The sequence below is a fragment of the Pinus tabuliformis genome, chromosome 2_2 (assembly GCF_031772625.1).
Source record: "Pinus tabuliformis cultivar Carrire ecotype Pingquan chromosome 2_2, CPIR1, whole genome shotgun sequence".
NCBI classification, from domain to species: domain Eukaryota; kingdom Viridiplantae; phylum Streptophyta; class Pinopsida; order Pinales; family Pinaceae; genus Pinus; species Pinus tabuliformis.
The window spans coordinates 844512084-844536579 of NC_142300.1; the positions used below are offsets into that span (position 1 = coordinate 844512084).

Consider the following 24496-nt stretch of genomic DNA (forward strand, 5'->3'; position numbering starts at 1 on the left):
TTAGCTTCCTTATTGTTGGAAATTTTCACAACAAATAATTTACATCCCTTTCGGCAATTGTGTTTAGCTTGCATTTCTGTGATCATCCTCATTGAAATTGGCTTTCACGTTCATTATAAAAAATTTCTTTCTCAAACATCATCCAAGAATTCAATCGCCTTTTTTAAAACAACTGACCTTAGTTTTGTGTGTGTACAACCAATCCATGCCTAATAACATGTAGTACACACCTAGTGGTAGAAAATTTAAATGCGCTATTATGGGTGTGCTGTTGAGCTCAAATGCACATGATTTCACCTAATGATTAATTTTTATCTTTGTTCCTATTTCGAAATGAACTAACCATGGCTCTATGTGTAATTCCTTAGTAAATATTTATTTTTCCATGAGCTCTGGATTGACATAGCTATAGTTAGAACTAGGATCAATTAAAATGGAAAAAAATTGACTACACAACTTACCTTCGATCTCAATTATGGATGCCTGGTCGTCTTCTTGGTGATTTTCCATGACTATGTAAATTTTGGGCAAGCTCTCTGCTATGTCACCCACTATAGGAGCTTCGTATGGGTTGTAAATATTTGGACCTACATTTTTCTGGTGTTGGTAGTCTCTTTTATATTGGTTTTCACCACATGTCCAACACTTTAATTTATATTTTGTCTCATCTCTGCGCTGTGTTGTTGCTAGATGATGGACACTACATTTAGCAGTTAGGCTAATTTTCTAGTGAAATCGATTTATGTTTGGTATGCGCTTACTTTCATTCTTATCTACACTTTTCTTGGACCATTTATTTTTATTTACAACACTTCTCTTTGTTATCCAATTGCATTTAATTTTTCGCTTGATATTTTCCTTCTCATAGCAATGTTTTAGTTTCTTAATGGCATCATTCAATGTCTAAGTTTCTAGAAATTCAATTCGATCCCTAAATGCCATAAGCAACCTACTGATAAATCTATGGATTTTTTCCTTCTTATCTTTAATACACAACACATATCTTAGTAATTCCAAGAACTTGTTGACATGCTCATCATCCATCATTTTGTAGGTTTTAACCCCATACAGAAATTACCTGCATATGAATTCAATTGATATCCCCTCCTTAGAGACAACGTGCCCCAAATAATGTATCTATGATTAGAAGAATTCATATTGGCTAAGATTTACAAAAATCTTGTGTTCCCTTAGCAACTGTAGCATTGCGTTCAAGTGATTTTCATGCTCTTCTTCAATTCTTGAGTATACAAATATGTCATCAACAAAGGAAATCATAAACTTGTCCAAATAAGAAGACAACACATTTCTCATTAAACACATGAAAGTGGAAATGACATTAGTAAGCCCAATTGGTACCACCACAAACTCGTAGTGCCTGTATCTTATCTGCAAAGTCTTTTTATGGATATATTCTTCTTTGATGCCCACTTGAAGATACATAGACCTCAAATCGATCTTGGAGAAGATTGTTGCTCCTCTTAGCTGATTGAATAAATCATCAAACGGTGGAAACAAATATTGGTTTTTAAAGATCATTTTATTTAATTGCTCATAACCAATAAAAGTCAGAGTGTACAATCCTTTTTCTTCACAAACAATATTTGAGCTCCCAATGATGACACACTTAGCCAAATATAGCCTTTATTAAGCATCTCTTTAAGCTATAATTTTAATTCAACCAACTTTAGTTTACTCATATGGTATGGTTCCTTGGATGTTGGTGTTGCTCTAGGCACCAATTCGATAGAGAAATGAAATTCCCTATGAGGAGGTAAACCTGGAATGTCTACTAGAAACACATCCTCATATTCTTGCAACACAAAATACTTCTTCAAAAACTCAATTTCTTCTTTTCCAGCACTATCATTAGCTTCCTTATTGTTGGAAATTTTCACAACAAATAATTTATAGCCCTTTCGGCAATTGTGTTTAGCTTGCATTTCTGTGATCATCCTCATTGAAATTGGCTTTCACGTTCATTATAAAAAATTTCTTTCTCAAACATCATCCAAGAATTCAATCGCCTTTTTTAAAACAACTGACCTTAGTTTTGTGTGTGTACAACCAATCCATGCCTAATAACATGTAGTACACACCTAGTGGTAGAAAATTTAAATGCGCTATTATGGGTGTGCTGTTGAGCTCAAATGCACATGATTTCACCTAATGATTAATTTTTATCTTTGTTCCTATTTCCAAATGAACTAACCATGGCTCTATGTGTAATTCCTTAGTAAATATTTATTTTTCCATGAGCTCTGGATTGACATAGCTATAGTTAGAACTAGGATCAATTAAAATGGAAAAAAATTGACTACACAACTTACCTTCGATCTCAATTATGGATGCCTGGTCGTCTTCTTGGTGATTTTCCATGACTATGTAAATTTTGGGCAAGCTCTCTGCTATGTCACCCACTATAGGAGCTTCGTATGGGTTGTAAATATTTGGACCTACATTTTTCTAGTGTTGGTAGTCTCTTTTATATTGGTTTTCACCACATGTCCAACACTTTAATTTATATTTTGTCTCATCTCTGCGCTGTGTTGTTGTTAGATGATGGACACTACATTTAGCAGTTAGGCTAATTTTCTAGTGAAATCGATTTATGTTTGGTATGCGCTTACTTTCATTCTTATCTACACTTTTCTTGGACCATTTATTTTTATTTACAACACTTCTCTTTGTTATCCAATTGCATTTAATTTTTCGCTTGATATTTTCCTTCTCATAGCAATGTTTTAGTTTCTTAATGGCATCATTCAATGTCTAAGTTTCTAGAAATTCAATTCGATCCCTAAATGCCATAAGCAACCTACTGATAAATCTATGGATTTTTCCCTTCTTATCTTTAATACACAACACATATCTTAGTAATTCCAAGAACTTGTTGACATGCTCATCATCCATCATTTTGTAGGTTTTAACCCCATACAGAAATTACCTGCATATGAATTCTAAAACACAGAAAAGAAACAATGCGAGAGCATAACACATAAAACACATATACATAGAGATTTTCCCCTGGATCCAAAAATCGGGAATACCCGCTTGATTTTTCATTATGTTCCTTTCAATGTTACAATACATATTTATACATGTCGAAGCATCCAGTACCATGGACCGAAAACCATTGTGTCAAAAACCATGTGTGAAAAACATTCACAAAACCATAGGTAGGTCTGCTCAACGTAATATAGGGTCCAAAAAACAAAATTTTCAGGGGCACTGCCCCGAACCCCATAAAGGGGGGTTACCTGCACCCCTCAAACCCCCTATGACCCCCTCACTATGCTACGTGGGCTAGTCGTGGAAAGAATATAACACAACCCAATATTCTCCCACTTGTTCTTTTCTTTCCACAGGGGGCCATAAGAGAGCTTAGTCATTTATCCAACCTTGCAACGCCCATTGTTTCTCTACACCAAGACAACTTCTCAGAGCTCACAAATTTTGTCAATGCATCTGCAGTATTCTTCAAATTGTCCACCTTTACTAGCAACACCTTTTTGTCGTCTATCATATCCCTCACAAGGTGATACTGAACATCAATATTCTTTGTCTTTGAATGATATGCAGGGTTCTTTGCCAGGAAAATTGCACTTTGGCTATCACAGTCTATCCTTATAGCTCCTTATACTAACCCCATACCTGAACACAATCTCTGCAACCAAACTACTTCCTTGCTTGCATGAGTCATTGCCATGTATTCTGCCTATGTAGTTGATAATGCCACTATAGATTGTTTCTTACTCATCCAACTCACTGCACCTCCAAATAGGTTAAACACATACCCACTTGTAGATCTTCTCTGATTGAGATCTCCATCCTAGTCTACATCAACAAAGTCACAAATATCCAACACTCTATCCAATCCTGGTCTTCCTTGGTAGCACTAACCATAATCACTAGTGCCATGCAAATACCTGAAAACTCGGTTCACTGTTATCCAGTGCTCCTTCCCTAGTTTTGACATAAACCTGCTCAATACTCCCACTACATGTGTAATGTATGGTATAATATAGACCATTGCATACATCAGGATACCAACTGCACTTGCATATGGAACATGAGACATGTCCTCTTCCTCTTCTTGTGTCTTGGGACACTGTTTAGTAGATAACCTCACACCTATAGGAATAAGAACCTTCACCGGTTTACTATCCTACATATTAAACCTCTGCACTATTGTCTCGACATACTTCCTCTGGTTTAACCAGAGCTTCCTCTTTTCTTGATCTATTTTAATTTCCATTACCAATATATAGTTTGCAGCACCAAGATCTTTCATGTCGAATTTGGAGGACAATTGGGTCTTCAAATCCTGGATAATCTCTTTTTCATTTCCAACCAGCAACATATCATCCACATAGAAGACCAGATAAATAACATGGTCACCAATTAATTTAAAATACACACAATGATCTTCTTTGCTTTTGGTGAATCCAAGTCCCTGTATAAATGTACCAAATTTCTGATACCACATCCTTGGTGATTGTTTTAACCCATACAGAGACTTATTTAACTAGCATACCATTTCTTTCTTACCCTTCACCTCAAAACCTTTAGGTTGCTTCATGTAGATCTCCTCTTCCAGATCCCCGTGAAGAAATGTTGTCTTCACATCCATCTGTTCTACCTCAAAATCAAAAGCAGCAACAACAAATAAAAGTAATCTAATAGAATCTCCCTTGGCAAAATGAGAAAAAATATCACCAAAATCAATTCCTAGCACCTGGGAATAACCTTTTGCTACCAACCGAGCTTTGTATTTCTCCACCTTTCCTTCTGCATTTGTCTTCTTCTTGAACACCCATTTGCTGCCAATGGGTTTCCTTCCAACCGACAACTCCACCAGATCCCAAGCCTCATTTTTGTGCAAAGATGCCATTTCATCAACCACTACCTCTTTCCAGAGTTTTCCATCCTATGAATCTACTGCTTCCTTCACAGTTCTAGGATCATCATCAGTAACAGATAAAGAAAAATTTGATTAGAAAGTAGATGGGCTATACCTTTTCGGCTGCCTTCTTTCTTGAACTGATCTTCTCACACCCAGAGTTTGTGGCTGTTCATCTTTTTTTTCCTTCTTTGTTGTAGAGTCTGATTCTTTATCCTTAAGCTCAAACTCTATCTTCTCAGGTTCCTTTGGTTGGACTTCATGTTGAATAACATCTTTCACCTCTCTGAACACCACATCTCAGCAGTACACAAGCTTCCTTGTTACTGGGTTCCAAATCTTATAGCCCTTTAAACCATCCTTATACCCAATAAAGATGCACTTTTCAGATTTACTATCCAACTTGGTTCTTTTCTCCATTGGAACATGTACATATGCATCACATCCAAATAACTTCAGATGTGAAAGAGAGAGTTTCTTACTAGTCCATACCTCTTTTGGAGTCTTATCCTCCAATGTTGATGAAGGTGATCTGTTGACCAGGTAACATGCTGTCTCCACCGCCTCTGCCCAGAATTCATGTCCTAACCCGACACCGCTGAGAATGCTTCTTACCCTTTCCATCAACATCTTGTTCATTCTTTCTGCAACTCCATTTTGCTTAGGTGTGTATGGAGTAGTGTTCTATCGTGTTATACCACACTTCTTAGAGAATTATTCAAATTCCTTGCTCCAAAACTCTCCACCGTTATCTGTCCTCTACACCTTTATCTTCTTCTCTGTCTGGTTTTCCACCAGAGCCTTAAATTCTTTAAACTTGTCAAATACTTCAAATTTATTCTTAAGGAAATATATCCATGCATTCCTTGAGAAGTCATCTATAAATGATGTGAAGTACACAAAATTACCCAGTGATAGAACCTTCACAGGTCCAAACACATCACTGTGCACAAGTTCTAATATATGTTTCGCCCTTTTACCACTAGAGGGGAAACTCACTCGATTCTGCTTCCCATATACAATATTTTCACAGAAATCAAAATCCAAAGAGCTATTACTCATACCTTCTACCATACCTTTACCATGAAGTATTCAAAGGCCCTTCTCTCCAATATGTCCAACCCTTTTATGCCACAACATGGTCTTCTTTCCAAAGACCACTATATTTTCTGCTCCACTTTTAGGAACCATAAAACTGTTGCACCCATCAACAACAGTGCTACCTTACAGCTTGTACAGAGTTCCAATTCGAACTCCCCGCATCAATACCAATGCCCCTCAAACCATATTGCAGGTATCCTTCTCGAACACTACTTTTACACTTGCATCATCTAGCTTGCTTACAGAAGTTAGATTTTTGGCTAATGTAGGAATATGTAGAACACTCGGAAGTGTTGTAACTCTTCCACCTTGCAACTTCAACTTTACTTTTCCATGACCAATGATTCTAGCTTTCCTATCATCCGCCAAGAAGACATCACCACCATCATATTTCTCATACTCACAAAACCACTCTCTATGGGGAGTGAAGTGAAAGGATGAACCTAAGTCAATCAGCCATGCCTCATGATCTACATGTGTACTTGAAGAATCCAAGTACACATCCCCACCTCCATTTGAGGTTGTTTTTGCCTCTACAAAAGGAGCATCATCAGATCCCTTTCCTTTATCAAGAACTTTAGATTTACAATCCCGTTTGTAGTGCCCTTCCTTTTTGCATTTCCAGCACACCACCTTTACAGGTTTTCCTAGAGATTTAGATCTCCCTCTAGATTTAAACCTCCCACTCAATGACTTATTTTTTTTTTGTTCTAGGAACGTCCTCGTAGAGACAAGGTATCACCATTCTGGCTCTCCATATTTTCCGTCTCATTTCCTCTCTCAACAAGGATGAGACTATTTCATCAAACTGCAAGGCAGTTGCATTGCTACCTATTGCAATAACCAGACTATCCCACGAATCTGGTAGAGAACACAACAAGTCGATGCACTTACCTTCATCTGAAAATTTTAAAATCAACAAATAATAACTGACTTACCACAATATTAAATGAGTTCAGATGCTCTGTCACCGAGTCTCCATCTTTCATCTTCAGGTTATACAGCTTTTTCCGTAGGAACAGTTTATTCACCAGAGACTTAAATTGGTACAAAGTCCCTAACTTGTCCCACAAAGCCTTCACCGTAGCTTCCCCTGATACATTAAGAAATATTGAATCTGAGACACACAATCGTATTATGCTCTTTGCCTTTCGATCCAACTTCTTCCATTCTTCATCGGACACTCCCATTGGTTTAGTACACAGATCTACTGCGATCCACTGATCTTTATCCATCAATAGATCCTCCATCTTGATTTTCCATAACTCAAAAATCAGACCATTAAATTTCTCGATCTTTATCTTTCCACTACTCACCATCTTCTTTAACCACCAGAATCTATCCTGTAGATCTCCCACTGAACAGGGTCTACCACATGCCCAAGCGAAACCCCTCAGCGACAAAGTCGTCCCCTTGAAGCCAAAACAGCTCTGATACCAAATGTAGGTTTTAAAACCATACATAAATTACTTGCATATGAATTCTAAAAGACAGAAAATAAACAATGTGAGAGCATAACACATAAAACACATATACACAGAGATTTTCTCCTAGATCCCAAAACGAGGACTACCAGCTTGATTTTTCATTATGTTCCTTTCAATGTTACAATAAATATTTATACATGCTGAAGCATCCAATACCATGGACCGAAAACCATCGCATCCAAAACCATGTGTGAAAAACATGCACAAAACCATAGGTAGGTCTGCCCAACCTAATATAGGGTCCAAAAAACAAAATTTTCTGGGGCGCTGCCCTGGACCCCATAGAGGGGGGTTACCTACACCCCTCAAACCCCTTGTGACCCCCCGGCTATGCAATCAGCGCAATGAAGGGGGGGCTCCACGACCCCTCTAACTCACCGGTTAACTACGTGGGCTAGTCGTGGAAAGAATATAACACAACCCAACACATTTTTCCAATTTTGAGTTCATAGAACTCTTTTGCTTTTTTTTCATAGTATCTCTTTGATAAATAATGATTTCTGAAGAGCCTTTACAGTTCATGCCAAGTCATCTCCTCTTTAGGAATGCCTCACATTTTTCAAATCTTCCCATCATATGTATGCTTTTTCCTTAAGAATATAGGTGGAAATCTTGTCTTTCATGTTTTCAGAATAATCATGAATTTTGAAAAAATTCTTCATGCCAAGATTCTGCATCTTTAGATTTATTCATGTCTCCATCAAATGTGGGTGGCTTGGCCTTCTTTAATTCCTTGGGAATATAGTTTTTTTGTCTCCTTCTTTAATGATGATGACGATGAGAGTGGTGATAGTGCCTCCTGGTAGTAGAGATGGAATATCTACTAGAATGATGCACATAAGTGCTACTTTTCCTTCTGGGGGACTTAGTGGTGCATTTTCACTCAAGATGTCTTGATTCTCTTGCACATGTCTCTTCCTGTGCATGCTACCATTTTCCCCATTTCTTTTCTCTTGTGACTCGAGAAGGATTCTCTTGTCTCTAAGACTAGTTCCTAGCTCATGTTGCCTCTATCTCTGCTTGTCTAACTAATATTTCTTCTTAATTTTTCCTGGGTTCTTCAATCTATATTGTGACTAATCAGAGCTATATTTCACCATTCTAGTCCTCATTATTTATCTCTTACTTTCTTTCTCTGCTTGTTATGTGTTTTCATTCACACACAATTGTTAGAGACGTTATAATATAAATAAATTACAAGAAATCATGCCCATTATCTTGATTTTGTAGATTTGTTATGGAAAGTTGGTTGGATTAAAAAATCTATATTAGCACATTAACGTCAGTCAATCAACAAATTATTAGCATCAGTATACATGCCTGCATAGTCAACAAAATATATATCTATTAGCACCACTTTTAACTTATTAATGGCAGTGAAAACATATCAATTATTAGTCTATGCTGCATAAACAAATCATAGAGTGATCGCAATAATCATGCATGTATTCAAATAATTCATATCGGGTTTTAACACCTAATATTTATTTTATTAATTTTCTAAAAATCAACATAAGATACCCCCTTCTTTTATAGTAGTTTGTAGTTACTTTCCCATTATAGAGCCCGTCTAGTCTGTATTGAACCTGGATGCTCTGATACCACTTGTAAACACCCCACCTTAACCTCGGTGAAGTGTTCACTTGTTAATCCAATCACTCATGTACTGTTATAGATGGGATAAAAAGAAAATTCTTTCTTTGAACCTCCCAAAAATGAAAATAGATTTCATCATTTTATTTGTCTCGATGAGATGATTTCGGTGATATAAACTTTTGTCCAATTTAAACTCTTAAATCTTAAATTATACTCCTTTTAAATTTCATTGATTAAAACTATTATTTCCTCTTTTTACCGTGTGGTGAGTAACATTGAAAACCTAAGAATGCATGTCCCATATGGTGCTATTACTCATAATTATACATGTTTAATTCTATGTGCATGCACAAACATAAAAATTTATGTATGCGAAAAACAATATGTATTGACCTCATGACTACGACTTATACTAAGCCAACCCTTCTCAGGGATGTTATATCATGTATAACATATTTATACCTTAGATATCATTTTTGGGATTCAACTGCGTTAAGTAAGTCATTCAAAGTATGACCATTTCCATGAGAGGTAGTCGTAAAGTGACTAATTTCTCATGATTTTTGAATAGTTCACTTAGCACTCATTGCATCGGGTGATGCTCACAGGGGTGAAGAAGTGGGATTGAAACTAGTGAAATGTGGAGAACGAATCACATAGCATCAATCATCACTTCCGGGGCTTGCACCCGGTAACCAGGACTTCCCAGGAGGTCACCCATCCCAGAACTCCTCTGGCTCAAGCGCGCTTAACTGTGGAGTTTTTCCCCACAATCAAGCCCACTTAGCTTGCTACCCCATTTGCAAAACCTTAGCAAGTATTGTGCCTCATGAACCATTCAAGTAGAGATCCCTTGACTCTTTTTGAATTTAAGTGTGGGGGATTTTCACAGTGCATTATATTATATTTATACCTATTGATGAGCCCCAAAAATGTACAATTATTTGGGCTCATTCAACCTCCTAATTTGGCTTAGTCCACCATTCTCATTTGTTTATTGCATGTTTTTGATTATTTTTATGTTAATAGAGTGAATTTGGTTAGTCATTATGCCAACAAGTCTAATGGGTGCTTTGTGTAGCCTTGTTGGTCAACTTGGAGACAAAATTGAAGGTCTTAATGAGCACTTGGCAGCCAAATTCGTGGGAGAACAAGCTAGAGGATTTGTAGGAAGGTGTCCCCCTCATTTATGGACCCTTACCTCGAATTCTCCACCATCAGCTCGGAGTTCAAAGGCCACCAAATCAATGAGCTCAAGGGCAGCCAAGCAAGTCAAGTTGGACTGCTGTTAACTACAAGTCTTGGGCAGCCAAGTCCCTAACTTTTAGGAGGACTGTTGGGTCCTCAAATTGTATAAATAAGAAGGCTTGGGGCCTCATTTTGGTGAGATAGTTGGTAGTCATTTTTGGTAGCTAGTAGTTAGTCATTTCGTAGCAGCTAGTTAGTCAATTTGGTTTTTGCTCTTTGTAAGCCAGTTTTGGCATGACATTAGACTTTTGATTATGAATAAAAGCAAGCAGTTTTGGATCAGATTTTGAGTTTTAAAAGGAGCCTAAAGCTCTCGGGGTTGGGCCCAAACTGAGAGCTCAGGCCTCCTTCCTTTGTATCAATATTGTTCCTTTCGCATTTCGTTTCCATTTCCCTTTACATGCATTCGAGTATAGCTGCTGATTTGGATTTCCTGTAGAAGTCAAATAGATTGGTTTTATCAGTTAGAATTGTTGTAGTTGTTTGGAAGTAGGCTGAGGCATTACTTAGATCCATTCATGCACTTTTATATTTAGCATTACTTCTTCATTCCACTGCCATGCATGAGTTTCCTTCACAATTTATATTGTTGTTCATTGATTTTATGTCACAGATCGCTTAGGGTAATGCATTTTTGGTTTGGTAACAGTCACAAGCATTTGTTTCATCTACACTGCTTTCTTTTGTTCCATCACTTCGTCCTCCACCTTGATCACACCTGCAAACACATCTTTGACCTCTGCTCCGCTCTGTCATCTCCCAAAGTCTTTCACTCCTCACATACTTCCATTCTCTAGCCCTTTCGTTGACCTAGCCCTCTATCTTCCAACCTACTCCCTACATTCACTCCCTATCCCCATTCCTCCATTTCTACAGCCATCACCAGCCTCATTCCTACCTTACACATCTCCCCCTACCATTTCATCACTCCTCCATCACGCCAAACACTCACGGTAGGTCATCCTGTAGCCATTTGTAGACATCCTGTAGAAAACAGAGTATCCTGTAGGATCCTCCACAGCCATCCTGTAGGAGGCCACTCTCTCAGTTGCTGAGCATCTGAATGCGAGGAACCTCTGTGGATGGGTGCTAAGGGTCCCTAGGGACCTCTCCTAGCCTCCCTAACCTGTCCCACGCTTTCCTTCCTTCTCCATCCCATCTGCACAACCAAACCCTAGTTAGCACAAGATCACAATCATTCCACACACTTAAAGGAAAAATACAAAAAACATAACTTTCATGATGCAAGTAGTTTAGATCCATGCATTTTCATTTATTAGAGGTAATGACAACATTGGTAGAAGTTGCATTTACATTCCTTGCATTGTAGAGGTCAGACTAGTTAAATTAGGGTTTCCTAGGTTTACATGCTTTGATTTGCTTTCAGTTCATTTTTGTCAAGTAAAGTAGCTTTCCTTTGAGATTAGCTTTCGTCCATCAATTAGCAAGCTTCTTCTGAGAGCCTATAGAAGTTGGCTTGAGCCCTAGCGGACTTGTGCCAGCTGACCAAGTGACAGCTGCGACAAGAGCTAGTACTTGTGCATATAGCACCGTCGCTTCCAAGTTTGTACGAACTACCGGGTTGATAAAATGAGAGAAAGGAAGCCCCAGGAGTTGTAGCATTATTGCTACAATACTGGAGCTCACCACCTATTATACAATGATATGGGGTTTAGCGGTGAGTTTCGCTAGGTGAAACCCACGAGATGAGGGTTCAAATCCCATTGAGTATATATTTGACCTGTTGTGTCTTGGCTAGAAGAGTAGGCGACCACATAGAGGACGTCTCGGCTCTTGTTGAGGCATAAGTTTCCTACTATTGTGCGGCTTGCAGGTTGTTGCACATAGCCTAGGTTTATAGTGGTAGCCAATTAGATTTGATCCTAGGTCTGTTTAGGATAACTCTCACCAGTTACCGATTATCCTAGATTCAAAAAAAACATATTTATACATATTAGATCTACATATATCTTGCCTCACCATAGGTATCGACGAGGACCTATGAATATTACTTGACATGTGATGCATCAATAGTTACATGTTATATGCATACGTTGAACCATAAACTGACCAAGGCAAGTATATGTTCTGGGACCCACCTTTAATACTCACCAACTATCCCTTATAGATTGAAATGAGCACTTAATAGCATGCTTGTGTCCATAAGAAATCTAACTTAATCCATTACTCACCAACTCATTTCTTTTCTTTTTTCTTGCGCAATCCCTCAACAAATCAAATTACTCTTTCGTAGGTGTTGCGTTATCTATTGATCTTTTTCTTGTTGTTTGAATTGTCTCCTTTTTGGCAGTGACTCTTGCCAATAGAATCTTTTCAACCAATGAGGATGATTCCACCTTCCTATATATTCCTAGGTTGTTAAATGTTGTTTAATTGGTTGTAGTGGGTGGCCAACACATTATACCAGTTGGAAAACTCACCCGTTTCCTTAAATTTATTGTCTCATTTTTCTTGTCTACTGTTGTAAAAGCAAAACTGATAAGAATATACAAATTGTCCAATTTTCCAAAGTTATCAATTTTTATGTACCTCCTCAAATTTGTATATTGTGAAAAACAATTTAAAAATATCCCAACAAAATCTATGTCCCATTACTCAACCATTTCATTTTTTTGCAAAATATTTACATTACATACCTAAATAGAAAGTAATTAAGATTTTTTTGCAAAATATTTACATTACATACCTAAATAGAAAGTAATTAAGATGGTGATGGGAATCATCAAAACCAAATAATTAAGAACCCCACAACGCCACATACTTTACTAAATGTTTTAGAATCTTAGTAAATTGTGATCCTAGCCCACCAAATTTGAATCTTTAAAGATTTACCTTTTCTTTCATCATCGCATGTTAAATTATTTATGCAACTATATTATTATTATTATGGATGGGTGGATTTCCAAATCCACCCACATAACTCTTATCTTTTTATATACACATACATATGTATAAATATGAGGTTTTATTTTCCATAACCCTCGTATTGGTAATGTTTTTTCCTACCTCTTAAAAAGTTTGTACCTAGTAAGAAACAAAAATCCCAAATTCCTTATGTGATACAAAAATTTTCGTATAGGACACATAAATTTTCATAAATAGAATTTTCCGTACAAAGTCAAAATCTCAGAATATGAGATTGCCTATTAATTCCCTAATAGTCAAAATACTTCGTTATTGATTCTAGCAAGTTAACAAGTTCGATTAGATATTTAAACCATCACTGACTCCAACGGGTATGTGTTTAAGTTTTTCATATAATTCCCAAAATAAGAAACAAGAATCCCAAATTCCCTATGAGATACGAATTAATTCGTATGGGACACAAATTTTCATAAATATAATTTTGTCTACAAAGTCAAAATCTCAGAATATGATATAATTAATAGTAAAAATACTTTAAATCTCAGAATATGAGATCCTTAATAGTCAAAATACTTCAAACTAATTCTAACCAAGTTAACAAGCTCGATGAGATCCTTAAACCATGACTGAATCAAATAGGTAATGTGTTTAAGTTCTTTTATAATAATTCCCAAAATAAGGGTATTGTGTTTAAGTTTTTCAATTAAGGGTATTGTGTTTAAGTTTTTCAATTAAGGGTATTGTGTTTAAGTTTTTCATAATAATTGTCAAAATAAGGGTCTTTATTCTTTAATGCTATAGTTTCAATTTTTTTGAAACTATATAGTTTCAACTTTTTTTTTCACCGGATACTTGAATATAGGTAAGAAACATAACAATAATTATACTCAACTACACGCCCTAAACTTAATTAATAACTAACACACAACACCCTATTGAATTGTCATTAATATTTAGCAAATTCATAAATTAATTACCAATTTACCAAACTATCCATGGTTTTAATTAAATACAATTATATTGAGCAAAGTTGTAAAAGAAAATAAGAGAAAATATTAAATTTTTAACTTTAATAAGTGTGTTTATTTTAGAATAGAACTCCCTAAAATTTGGTTCAATTATCAATAGTTAATAAATGAATGGTAAAGATTCAACTCATGAAATATACATGAAATAATTTTAATAATAAAATCATGTGAATTTTTTATTGTACAAAATAAAAAATCAATAATAATATTTTTTATAAATCTAGTATAAATTGTTGACAAAGTAAGTTGCCAAAATTTACCCATATTATTTTCTTACAATATACATATATTCTGTTAGAATCTAATACATACTCACATCCTCTTCCTCCATATCATCCCCTAAAACAACACACCTCCATTTTCACCCAAAATCCTCTATAAAGAAAACCCACCTCAATTTTACATCAAGAACAACCCTATCACACATAAAAGCCACTTCAATGCCTTCACAGATTTTAATTCCAATCAAATCTTGAATCCTCATTCTAAAGATATAAGGCCCATCATGATTATAACTTATAATGGATTTTTTTTTCTATCTAGATTCATCATGAGGTATATTCATCATGTGGGTAAAGATATAAGGCCCATCATGATTATAACTTATAATGGATTTTTTTTTCTATCTAGATTCATCATGAGGTATATTCATCATGTGGGTATATGGCATTTTGAGTCAAAGATGAATTTGGCTATTAAAACTCTCATATTAATCCTCTCATATTAATCTTTGAAAGCTTGTCCAATGAATCATTAGACAAAAAAATATGTAAAAATCATTTCGATGAAGTTTGAAGAGGTAAAGCCCTTCCATAATCATTGCTTACTAGGACATCCAATAAATAAGGGGTCACAGAAATCAACTTTAGATACTTTTTGTAATGATGCAACTTAATAGAGCCATAATAATTGATTACTGGGACATCTGATAAATAAGGGGTTACATAGATTAATTTTAGATACTTTATGTAGAGATGCAACTTAATGAAACTAAAATCCATAATTATAATTTATTAGAAAGAAATGAAAAACTTGTTTGAAGCCCAATAATTTCAAAGAAAATGCAAATTCCAAAATAGAAAACCTTAACATGGATATGGCCTAATCTCTATAAAAGGTATCTTTAAATTATATTTAACCTTATTATTATTTTTTATTTTTTTGGTAATGAAAATTTATTAATATTATGAATCAAATTTTGAACTATTTTGATGTGATATAATTGAAATTATATTTATAAATTTTTTATAATAACAAAGAAAACATTATTTGTATGTAAAAAAATTTATTTATCTATCTGTAATTATATATCCATAGTCTTAGTTGCTAAGTGGATCTTGTGCATTCAAACTTGATATGCTCTACCTAAGAGGGAAACCAATGGTCAACAATAGAGACTTGAGTTCCATGACATAGAATCTTTAACCATGAGCTTGTCGAGAGGAGGAAATCAATTTTTTTATACCACCAAACTACATGTCTAAACCATTTCAAGAAAGGTCTATAGACATTGGCAGAATGATTGTGATGTAGCAATGACAACATATGAGGTAGACAAACAAAAGGGTAGAGAAGACCAATACTAAGCCATTATGAGGTAGCTTCCTTGGGGACGTCCTCTGAGAGAGAGATGAGAGATTCCTTAGATGAGCCAGGAGCTTCTTTGAATGAACTAAGAGGAATAACATGTAGAATACCATGGTGCTTTTTCACCAACCAAGTGAGAAGTGTGGTGTTGAAATGGTTATGTCTATCAAAAAAATCCATGTGTTCTATCAAACCTTGTTCTGCCTCTACATCATTGATGGCTTAGGCCACCGTAGTCTTGTTGTCCAGTACATTTTTTTTTTGGAGCTTGGCTTTGCAGTCACCAGAGGAAACGCTTACACCTATGTCCTGCATATAGAACACCACCTCACTATTGAGTTGCTCATGATGCATGAGCTAACTTAGCTCTCTAATATGATGCTCTAATTTTCTAGTTTCCTAATTTTGCTAGTCCATAATAGATGTATAAAATTCCACGTCCTCTTTGGTTTCTTCTTGTAAATCCATAGTGGCTCGAGCATATTTTTCCTTATGTCTACAACCCTTGTGTCCCATTCTCCACAACCTTAGAGACATGGTGTGATAAGGTGGCATGGGAAATTACATATAGACTTGGGTGGAAGATTAATGGGGTGAGAGTGACACTTAGAAATGCGAATGGGGTCATCTGAGATGAGACGAGTGGTTATAAGCTAGGGGAAGGGTAGCAAAGGGAGGGGAGGATAATTCCACTGAAGGAATGGTATTATACACACCCATGCAAGGGCCATGTTGATGATGTTGGATCTGCCAACATTCATGGGATCTCCCGGGTATGAAGTCCCAACTAGACCTCACACTGTATGGTGTAGGAGTCCCATCCGGTATGATGGATCAGTTGTCAAATCTTAAAGATATGTCTTAGCTCTTGCTTGTCAGCACATGAGAGTGATATACTTGGGCTTCAAAAAGCAAGGTACATGCCTAGTGAGTTCTTAGCTTAACTTGTGCCTAAGTTCCTTCATTGCAGAGGGGGAAGGTGAAAGAGAGTCTTTGGTCAAGAGGGAGTAGTCCCAACTCAGGTAGAGAGACACACAACACAACAAGATCTGCGTAGGCTCCAGTGGAGTAGTCCACATGGATGTGGTAGTTACAAACACTAGGGTAAATGAATAGCATGTACAACACCCAACAAAGTAGTCTACACAGATGCGATGGTCATTATAATAAACATTCTAAGGAAAATTTTAAGAATCTCCATAAATTTATATGTATAATAAACTGGAAAATCCCGATAATACATAGGAAAAATGGAAGGTGATTTTATTAATAATATAATATGTATATAGACTTTTTTTTGCAAATCTCTCACAAAATTATATTATCTTGTAAAATAATGGCGAATCACTAGTACAAAATGGTGAATCACAAAGAAATCCAAGGGTTGTTATAGTCGCTTGGCACCAAGAGGGTATTCAAGAAGAAACTATAAAATAACTTGACTACATTGTTGGAGAATCATAAGAGCTTAACTAGTTACCATCAAACATGCCACTCTAGTGACTAAATCATACAGATATGGAACCAATAGTTTCCACCTAACAATTTCTTTCAAAAGTGATAGTGCAATGATAGTTGAGATACTCTCTAAATTTATAAAGAGTGGATGTTGGAGAAGCATCTTTAATGGATCATTTGAGATGGTTGTATTTGAATGTCTCAAAAGCATAATGAGTAAATCAATAGAACACTGCATTAAGGCACTATCACTCTTTCCTGATGTTAGGACCATTTAAAATCTAAGGAGGTAATATTACTACTGTGAATATCAATAGATGGAAGGGGAAGTCTCAATAGTCAAACCAAACATTTCACAAAATGTGATATAACTCCTTCATACTTAGATTTGAGACAATGCCGTAATAGTTGTATAAAAGGGTCTAACATCACTATTAAATATTAATCACTCTTAGCTACTTTTGGTTTTTTCATATGGTTCTCAAGAAGTCTCAGTGAAACACTAAATTAGATACCTATTGGGTGTATCTAGATTATAATCAGTGGGTCCCTTCATTGAATTTTTATATGAGTCAAATGATCTTGAAAATGTTAGGCTAGGTTTAATAAACAAAACAATCTTCCTACCCATATTTTCTTCCTCCATACCATCCTCAATCAATCCATATAAAAAATATATATATAAATTTGTCTGAATTAATGATGCATTAGCCCGGAGATTGGTTGCTAAATAGTGTAACATGGACTCAATCCTAATTTTTTTGGAGAAAGTGTTCTATGAAGGTTGCATCTAACATTTACCAACAATGTACTAGCATGCATAAAGAAAGTAATACTCTGAGGAATTAAGTGAAAACTTTCAAAAGATTTGGTTCTCCTTGTCTCCTTCACTTTGAACGCAAATTTTTCAACTTCCTTTTCTTCGGCGACTTCTCCCATGATATCATTTTTTGCAACTTCTAGAAGTTGTTGCACACAATAATCAATATTTCCAATGTCTAGGGAAGATGAAACTTTCGATAAGACAAGGGGACAAAAAAATTAATATGTATATATACATATTAATTATATGTAATGTATACCTTTGTCAAAGTCAAATTCATGTTCACTAGGTTTTTCGTTGCCAATATCAATCCAAGGAAAAAAAAAAATTGTCATTAATATAGTACAGAAAAACTATGCCCACAAGGATTTGGATTGACGGTGAATAGATGCATTGTTAAGACACTCAGTCACCAATTCAAATCCCTCGTGGATGTTTACCCCAAAATCTATATAATAAGCAAGAAACATAACTGCCTCAGATAACTAGATTGGTTAAGAGCAACATGCTCCAAAACAAAAACAAGGGTCAAATGTGCAAAGCAGAAACAACTTAATCCACCTATCTATTTGGTTGCAGTGGTTCCTCATACTCAAGGTGCAAACCACAACGTAGTGAAAAATTCCTTCAAGATGCAAACACATTGAGGTTTGTGCCTTGAGTTTTCTGCTTCCTCTTAGCACTAAATAGATCCCAAGCTTAAGATGGATCCATCATAAGAAAGAATCTTCCCTTTTTTGTCATTTGGAACATTATGCATACACTCATGCATGGACACACAAAGTAATGGACATATCCCCCATCTAGGTTGTCGAATATACCTCTTGCAGCCATTAGGACTAAAACCAATCAAAAAATCTACCTAACATAAATTGAGCACCCCCATCAACTCGAGCAGCAGCATGGTATTCACCCATTGGATGAAGACTTTGTATTATAACTAGAAATTTCCCCAAAAGGTGCAAAGAAAGGTCGATAGGATTCTCAAATGAAAAATTTTTACTTTGGTTTCCATAATCAAGAAAATAATAAGTGAACTTTGGTTTGGAATATTCAATTTTGGATGATGCAATTGTCTTTGAGCTTCCAAAGACTATTGTGTATCACCATTTTTTTTAATAAAATGGTGGTCATATATCTGAGGGGAGTGCAGTTAATGAAAACAATGAAGGCAGGAAATCATATCTCCGGGTTTTCATAGTACATAATAATGCAAAATAACAGATAAAAGATTATATCCATGAGTTTGACAATCTTGTGGACATCTGAACAAGTTTTTCCAAACTTCTCTTGTTTTTCTCTTTTGGTCATTCTTTATGCTAAATGTAATGAACTTTCGAAGGAAACATCTAGTTTCTATTTTTTGGGCAGATGCTCCTTCCTATCCCATTTTTGTGACAAATGGAAACTAATACATCATAAAGCACATATGCATGTAATATTTCTACATTTTCTATAATACAATGTCTTAGGCTTGAGCAATCTTTTGTAACAAGTATTGGCAGTACCTCATTTGTGTCTAGCATTTTTCTTGTATAAATGTTAAACACAAAATAGTACCAGGTTAAGTTCTATCTACAACCTCAATACACTCAAGCATATGTAAATGTTATTATATATGTTTTCCCAAATTTCCAAAAAAAATAGTGTCCCTATTATATATAGATATTTAAAAATTAAATTAAAAAAAAAAGATTTTTAAACTTGGTCATTGCTTAATTTATGGGATTCCAAAGAAAGATGACACACTTTAGTTAAGCATTATACAACTAACACGTCTGGATGCTTCATCCTATTCCGGTGATGGCGATGACTACAATTTTTTTTTTAATTTCTTTTATTTCAAAATTGTAAATAAAAATAAAAACTTATCTATTTTTCATATACATTAAAAGATATATCAATATTAATAATAAAATAAATACAATAAATCTTAATTCATTTAAATTATATTTTTTATTTAATTGAAATAAAAATAAAAACATATCTATCAAACTGAATATTATATAATAAAATAAATCTTAATTCATTTAAACTATATTTTTAATTTATATTAAAATGTTGTTTACATTAAAATTAAAATCTCCTTCCTATAACCAAAAAAATTATGTACATTCCAACCAATTAAATGTTTAAAATATCATAGTTTAAGTATTCAATTTTTTTCTACTTTTGTTATGTTAGAGATTCCTTTTTATAGGTTTCAAAGAGTTTTATATTGAATAACAAACTTAATTTTTAATTAAAAAATTGAAATACCTTTCCCTTTATAAGATTGATAAGCTTCCACTAAAATCAAATCAACTATGACATCAAACTATATTTATATTTAAATAACTAAGTAATCTGTTGAACAAAGTTCCAATATTTGTCATTTTCAATGAATCAATATCTTAACTATGTTTTTTAATCAGCGCTTTCACTAACATCAAATCAACTATCACAACAAAACTCATCAACTATAACAAACAAACCATACTTTGTATCAATAAAGTAAGTTGCTAAGCAGAGTTTAATAATATTTTGTCATTTCAAAGAAACTATGGTGTGCCTTCAAAAAGAGTCAATGTCTTAGTTATATTTTTATATAGTGAAGATTATTTGTATTGGGAGAAACTAGGTAACGTATAGTTTTAGCTAGGGTAGGGAGATCTCCATTAAAGAAATAAAAAAAAAATAGTTTTAGAAGGAAATCTTTGTTACTTAAAAAATTTAAATTGCAAATTTCAACATATAAAATATTAATATTTTAAAATGCTTTAAGGATTTATATTAAAAATTAGATAGAAAACTATGTTCCAGGAATAAAGGTTGCTTCAAAGTTATATTCAAGAGAGAAGAGATTGACAGTTACTGAGACTATAGATTTAGTCAAGTGTGTGAAAGGACTGAAAAAAGAAAATGTTGCATGTATTTAGATTTTGATGCCTGCGTCCTAAGCAAATTGAACAATGAATTCTAGGTCATACCAAGTAGGTTATTATCTTGTAGTTTTCATAATTCTATCGTCTTAATTGTTATATTTTCATATAATTATTCACTAAGTGTTGCACTCAGAGACACTTCATCAATGTCAGGGTTCTCTTTATAAAAGCTCTTTGAGTTTCATGTGATTGTTGTCTGAATATATAATCTTCAGATATTTGTAGTACCAATTAAGCATGGAAAACCCAGATATATAGGTATAATGGTCAAAGTACAGGATGTATTAAAATATATAGGTAGCTAAGTAGCTTCCAAAACATTATCTGATCACATATCTCAAATAGATGGGTGTGCTTGATACCAGCCTAGATATCCCATACCATACAAGAGGTCAATATATATAGATAGATTAGTTATGGGATAAGACCAAAATCTACAAAAATAGCATGAAAAACAACTGCTTTGAGAGTGAGATGCATTGATATCCAGCTCTCTTCCCTGTTGGGAAACTGATCCCTCCCCTTTCCTGTTCAAATCCAATCCTTCTACCACCTTCCGACAATTGCCCAACATGGAATGTGGATGGTACAGTCCCGGTTCATGATCAGCCTGGATTAAAGAAAGGCCATTAGACTGTACAAGCATGGCCATTCTCTCATCCACTAATGCTACTGTACAAGCATGGCCATTCTCTCATCCACTAATGCTCTAGTTGCAGCAGGCCTTTCAACAGTAGTGGGATTTATGAGCTATTCCACTTCTTCTTGTTCTTCTTCTATTTTATAGGTAGAGGCATAAATGCCCAATTCTCGCAGCTTGGTAGGGGAATTCTCTCCATTGCTCTCATGGAAAAAATTTCTCCACCTTTTCTTCTCAATTGGACTCTCAGATTCGTTCAGACTCTACTCCATGTCGTGGCCTGCAAACTGATTTTGAGAGCAACAATCTCTAAGGTGGGGCTTGACCTCTAGGTCCCCATGATCTTGTCTATGAATGTACATCAATGGAGTCACTTTCACTCGAGAGTAATTTGGCTTCACGCTGTTTGTAGGAAGCTTGGAGAACAAATTTGCAAGCTTGGCTCTTGTGGCTTCAAGGCATGTTGACGTCGATGCTTCTGATGCCAATGTCTTCTATGCTTTCTCTAATATTGTCTGCAAATATTTACCCTACACCTCTATTCTCAACTGCAAGTGCCTTTGAACCTACATTGACATTTACAAGAGATAGATTCCATTCAGTCATCAGGTAACTGAAACAGGGGAGAGATATTATGTTCGTCGATTTTCATAATTTCAGAAAAAAATGTCATACCTCTAGCTAGTCATGGAGTCTTCTCTGAACTTCTATCTGAGCTCTCAGAGCATTAGCAATCTGCATTGCTCTATAAACATAATGATAATCAGAAAATCAGTTCAAAACCAAAGGGCTTATTTGAGTTTCTAGCCCATTTTTCTTCTGTAGATTTCTTATTACTTACTCCTTATGATTTGGTGCGATGCTGCTATCCCGAGCCATCTTGCTTAGGCAGTGTCCACCATCAGAACTTCCTCCTGAAAAAATTGTAATAATAAGAAGAACTCTCTTAGAATGGGAAGGGTGGGGTGGAGTTGAGGGTGGGAGAAGGGTGGAGGTGGGGTTAAGGGTGGAAGGTGTCATCTTAGGTAGGGTCATGGTGCCACTACAGGGAATGGTTTGTAGAATTGGGCTTCTCCATTCCCTAGTGGGGTGGAAGCATTCTCTACTAGGCCCTGATCCATGAAGTTTTTTAGATGCTTCACCAAGGACCAAGGAGGACTCAAGGAAAGGAAGTGAGGTTACTAACCACTAAAGTGAGACATATAGCTTCAGAAAAGTCCTTACAAAGGTCCCAGGGAGCTTGTAGAAATGCAAGGTAATATAATTTTCTATGTAGAGGTACTTCAAAAGGTTATTTTTTGAGCTGAAAATATCAACCATTCCTATTATTATTGGAGGGTGAAAGGTGAGGGTAGGAGGTAAAATTCTTTAATTTGAGGATGGGGATGGGATGAAGCTCTCTTATTTGAGAAAATGGATAGGTGAAGTTGTGTAACTTGCAACAATGATATATGGAAGCATCCTGTGACTACCAGAAAATTTTTCAATGTTTTTTAAATTCCAATTTAGAAATCTACTAACCACCATTGCTTCTATCAATGTTGACTTCTCTGTGGCACTACTTCCCAAGCCTATATTTCTGCAACAATCAATCAACACATGAGACAATGTCAGGTTGCTGAAATAGGTTGGCCATTTTCAGTGTTTGAAATGTTATTATACCAGTGAAGCAAGATTCCCAAATAATTCTCAGGACCTGTGAAGAAATATTGCCCATATAATTCTCACGAATTAATCTTTCCATTGCAACACCCAAGAGTGAAACAATCACTTGAAAAAATTTACAACAGGAACCTCAATTTAGAATTCAAAGCTCCTCATTTAGAATTCCAAGCTTCTCAAGGTTCAAGAGCTTCTGGAGGCAACTTGATATTAGACTTAGTTTCCCAATGTTCCTTGTGCAGTCCTGTAACAACATTATTTTCCTAGAATCTTTACCATTAATACATGGACATCAACAATATCACAAATTATAGTAGGAAACAGTTGGAGATTAGAGTTCCTTCCCAAGGCTAGATGAAAAATCATGTCAAAATTCAAGCACATCCATGGCTTTGAAGCCTGTTTGAAAGTTCCTAGTATATAACCAAAAACAAAATTGTAATGTTAAACTTTAGGACTAATACTAGAAATGGTTACCCTATTAACTTGAATTTTAATAAATTCAATACTAAAATGGTAAAACTATTAGTGTATCTTATTGATAGTAAATTTTATCACAAAATAAAGGTTTATTTTACTTGAGAAAGCATAATATATTGCAGTTAAGCATGAAAAAATATTTGTATCCATAATTTAAATCAAGGGAATCGACTCTAAAAAACCAATACATTTATCATAATAGGAATCCATGTGTACAAGTGTACTTTCCACAATTATTGTGAAATCGATGTAAACCAAGAAAAGAAGACTCAATGGACCAAACTGTGTTTTGCTTCTGAAATTGTCGACCCATCTCAAAAGAATGGTGAGTAAGAATGTATCCCATTACTACATCTTAATTTAAAATTCTAAAACTCGCTAGCTAGGCTTGAAACATTTGAACTATAGATCCTGTACCAGAACCAAAGGGAGACAAAATGTTTTGCGTCTCCTCGCAAGCTATATAACCAAAGAAAAACGGTAAACCAAATAGCCTAATCAAAAGCTTTCTCCCAATCATCCACTTCACTAGAAGAGTACTTATTTTGATTCTCTTGAGAGGATGAAACTTCAGTGGAACCCATAGATGTTAGAGGCTTGGAAGATGGTTGGGATACATTAGTTGACCAAGTCTCTCCTACATTATATTTCTCAAGAGCTCCATATGGATTTA

At 35.2% G+C, this 24496-nt stretch overlaps 1 pseudogene; it reads right to left on the reverse strand.

Moving 5' to 3' along the window:
- LOC149195612 (uncharacterized) overlaps positions 1 to 23425 on the reverse strand; it is a 76733-nt pseudogene extending 53308 nt beyond the window's left edge.
- Positions 23426 to 24496: the final 1071 nt, after the last annotated feature.